The sequence below is a fragment of the Dendrobium catenatum genome, unplaced genomic scaffold, assembly GCF_001605985.2.
Source record: "Dendrobium catenatum unplaced genomic scaffold, ASM160598v2 fragScaff_scaffold_249, whole genome shotgun sequence".
Taxonomy (NCBI): Eukaryota; Viridiplantae; Streptophyta; class Magnoliopsida; order Asparagales; family Orchidaceae; genus Dendrobium; species Dendrobium catenatum.
This window is the reverse complement of record NW_021318711.1, coordinates 169,178-173,895: the sequence shown is the minus strand read 5'-3', so window position 1 is coordinate 173,895 and position 4,718 is coordinate 169,178.

Genomic DNA, 4,718 nt, shown 5'->3' with positions numbered 1-4,718 from the left:
AAAAGAGAGAGAATTAGCGTGGCAGTGTGTTTAATTTCTTTTCTGTCATATACATGCTTGGGGAATATGTTTTTATATATTGATTGCTTAGGATAACCTGCAGGTGGTCTGATAGGGGATTGAGGTATGCTTGGTAGTGATGAATTAAGTGTAAATTTGTGTCAGTGAGTGTTGTGAAAGTTGAATTTTGAGTTGAGTGGATACATAGATAAAGCTTGGATTCCAAAGAGGAAAGGATACCTTTAGGGCAACACTCTTTTCCATTTGGAATCCAATTTGGATCATACTCCTCCTTACCAAAGAGGAATAGAGTGGCTTCCTTAGAAGGGAAGTGCCTCTTGTCCATTTGGGTAATCCATAGAAGATTCAAGAAGATTGAAGAAAAGGGAGTCAAAGAAGAACGAGATTGAAGATTTGAAGATTGAGGTACCACAGTCAAAATAATGGCATTTATTATTAGTCTTGAAATCGGTTGGTTGTAGTGGGGCGGCCACTTTATTTTCTACAACTCTTGGTTTGTAATAAGCAATGCAATTCTGCCTATGGACATTTATTAATTAAATTTATATTTATGTGATGCAATTGATTGCTTTAGGATTATTGTTTAACTAGTTTTTTGGGATTGTATGCCGATTTTTTGTTTTCGCCTGGATACGTTGAGACTCGTGAGGGTGTGGAAAAGTTTTTTACTCATGCCTTAAAAGTCTAAATATAATTAGTGGAGTTAAATAACATAGAGTATGAATCTATGAGAATTTAGCCGATGATAATCCCCCAACCCCGGGGTGAATGCATATTTTGTAACTTTTATTTCCTTGTGTTAGAACCTTCCAATCGGGTAGAGTCAGATAAGTTGACTATGAGGAGAGGTGAGACTTGGGGGAAGTGAGTCTTCTAAAAAATTATTTTATTAAGTCTGTTTTAAAAAATTGTAAGCATACTTGATTGGAGTTGTTACTAGCAATGCATTGCGATTAGATACAATTAAAGAGTCAAATTTTAATTGCGTTAGTTTTGCATTTAACACAACATAAGTTGAAGGGGGCCAATTAGGAAAATCTCTTAAAATGTCGGACAATCTCCAAATTTAATTAAACGTCTACATTCTTTCATAAAAGACAATCATCTTTTAAATGACTAGGTGGTATAGTGCTCCCGCAATCAGGAGGGAGTAAGTCCAGACTTGCCTGATTAGTTAGGATCGGGACTGTGGTCAGTGTTCCAAAATTAGATTTAGGATCCGGGGTAGATCGGTTTGATCATAGACCCAAAAATCTGGAATGTAATCCTCAAATTTCTAACTAAAATGCTCCCACTCTAATTAAAAATTCCTTTCAGCTAAAACATAAGCCCAAACTATAATTAAGTAGGGGCATTCCGATGGTTTCGGAACTACAAAGTGCCCCTTAATCTCTTCTTGAATCGTGTAATATGCTCATTGATCCATCCCTTTGATTTTCAATATTCTTCATGCTTTTGATATCAATCCTAGAAAATCTAAAAAATTTATTCTTATTCTATCGAGAGTTTTCGTAGGGGAAACTTTGATCCTCCACGATGTAATTAATACGAGCTTGTGCCTCGTTAGGAGGGTTTGGAACCCCTACCACTGATTTTAAATTGATTTTTAACGTCATAGAGTTTCTTTAGGAAAAGGTTAAAAATGAATCGTCGTCGTTGATTAGAGAATTATCGTAGAATGGTTCATTTCCCTTTGGGAGGATACATCTTTCTTCGATACAGACTTTGTGTGATGCGACGTCATACTTCTTGAATATTTAATTGGGGATTAGTTTGAACTCTCTTTTGTTCCTTCGGGGGCATATGAATTCTCTTAGACCCGATCATAATATTCAAGATGAGTTTACGATAATTTCTAGTTGACACGCTACGAATAGTTTATCTTTGTCCCGGGGGTGATATACTCTTTCGTAACGAGTGATTCGAATTAGAATTAGAGCTCAACCTTAATCTTAAATCCCTCCCCAAAGAAAACTAATATTTTTAAAATATATTTTTTTCAAAATTCCACCAACACCCGTCAATTGAGAAGCATTATCTTGCTTTGGTTTTTGCAGCTCAGAAACTGAGGCATTACATGCTCTCCCACTCAATCAGTTTGATTTCAAGAGTTAATCCTTTGCAATATCTTATAAACCGACCTACGTTGTCAAGTCATTTAGCTCGTTGGTCTATGATATTGCTGTAATTTGAGATTACTTTCACTCTTCTTCGTGCTGTGAAAGGATAAGCTGTCGTCGACTTTCTGGCAGCACACCCGCTGCCAGCAGATTCTCCTCTGAACGATGATCTACCCGACGAACAAATCATGAGTTCGAGGGAATCTAGCGAGGCCGTCTAGGAATTGTATTTTGATGGAGCAGCATCCTGTCGTAGGAATGCGACCCAACAATCTGCAATTCCCGGAAAGGCTGGAGTCGATTTAATTTTCATAACACCGGAAAAAGGAATGATGCATTTTTCCTACCATTTATCGGAGCCTTGCACAAATAACGAAGTTGAATATGAAGCCCTGATAACCGGTTTGGATCTTGCAATTCTAATGAAAATTAGAGAGATTAAGATCTTTGGAGATTTCCAGCTGGTTATTAACCAAGTGGCCGGAACTTATAAAGTCTTGAATCCTAATCTCCTAAGTTATCATCAGTACACACTTCACTTGTTGGAACAAATTTCTACTACTACTTTGTATAGAGTTCCCTGTGGAAGCAATTCCGTGGCAGATGCCTTAGCAAAACTCGCAAAGGAATTTGCATGTCCTGAGGAGGATTCCATCCCTATAGAGATTCAGGGTCGTAAAGCCCTCTCTCTTATAGATTTGGAACACATAAGAAAGGCTCCCCTTCAGATCCTTTCTGCCTCTTCGACAACTGACGAAGAAGGCGATTGGAGACGATCTTTAACCGACTACCTTAAAGAAGGGAAGCTTTCTAAGGATAAGTCACTCTCCAACCAGATTAAGAAACGTGCACTATCATACGCACTAGTCAACAATTTGTTATACCGTCGGTCCTTCGATCATATGTGGCTGCGCTGTTTGGATAAGCGAGAAGCCCTGAAGATTGTTAATGAAGTTCATTCAGGACTATGCGGTGCACATCAATCGGGTCCAAAAATGAAATTGAAGATTAAAAGACTTGGATACTACTGGCCTACAATGATTAACGATTGCATGAATACTGCAAAGCACTATTATCAATGTCAGGTTTATGGTGTGGTTTTACATCAGCCGCCTAATGTGTTACACCCTACGATAGCCTCGTGGCCCTTCGAGAGTTGGGGCACAGATATCATTGAGCCGATTGACCCTCCCTCCGCGAGAGGTCATCGTTTCATATTAGCAGCGACTGATTACTTTTCAAAGTGGGCGAAAGCAATTCCCCTATGCAACGTAACATCACACCATGTCTTAAAATTCTTTCGTGACCATATCGTATATCGATTCGGCGTACCCCACAGAATCATATCCGATAATGGGTCCGCATTAAAGTATACAAAAATCAACAGTTTAGTAAGACGCCATAATATTGATTGGAGATACTCAACGATCTATTACCTTCGGGAAAATGGATTGGCCGAGGCCTTCAATAAAACCTTGGTGCAAATTGTTAAAAAGACCCTTGATGATAACAAATGACAGTGGGATGAACAGTTGGTGGAAGGTTTATGGGCGTACTGTACCACTTATAGAACCCCGACCCAAACCACCCCGTTTGCACTAGTGTATGGTTCTGAGGTCGTTTTACCCATGGAAATACAAATCCCTTCGCTCAGGATTGCAGTTCAAAATCAAATCACGAATGAACAAAATGCAAAACTGCGATTGGAAGAACTCGAAGGCCTTGAAGAGCGACGTCTCCAAGCTCAACAAAGTTTAGAGTTGTATAAGTTTCGTATGGTTCAGGCCCATGATAAACTAGTGCGACCTAGGACCTTCCAAGCAGGAGACTTGGTGTTGGTCCTTCGGAGGCCTATTTTAGCCCATCGAAAGTTGGGAGGCAAATTTGAACCTACGTGGGAAGGACCCTTCGTTATAGAGACTGTCTACGAAGGAGGCTCATATCAGTTAGTAGATTGTAAGGGGAACCACCCAATGCTACCTGTCAACGGTCGTTTCCTTAAGAAATATTATGCTTGATGTAGCTCATCTTATCAATAAATAAAATTTCCTTTTCTTGATGCGCAACTCGATTCTTTCCTTTTTAAGTTCTTTCACCTCTTAACGCTCTTCGCCTCCTCCTTAGGGTCGGATTGTTCCCTCCCTTAGGATCGCACCTCGCTAGTGGTGGAGTATGCCCTCCGTGGCACCACCCTGGCATTTAACCTAGGATTAGTGGTGGAGTACGCCCTTCGTGGCACCATCCTGATTCCCATTCGCTAGTGGTGGAGTACGCCCTTCGTGGCACCATCCTAGTTTGCCAGTTTCGGTCCTCTGTGTGGAGCAAGTTTCCTCCCCACATGATCATTCGCTAGTGGTGGAGTACGCCCTTCATGGCACCACCCTAGTTTGCCAATTAATTAGCCAATTTGGAGTAAGTCTTCTATCAGCATCCTATAGGTCTAAAGTTGGGTGATGTCCTTCCTTAGACCCAAGGCTAGGTATTCCCTACCTTGGTTTCCAGTTGATCTGTCTACTAGGAGTAAGCCTTCTATCAGTATCTTGTAGACCTAAGGTTAGGTGATGCCCTTCCTTAGAC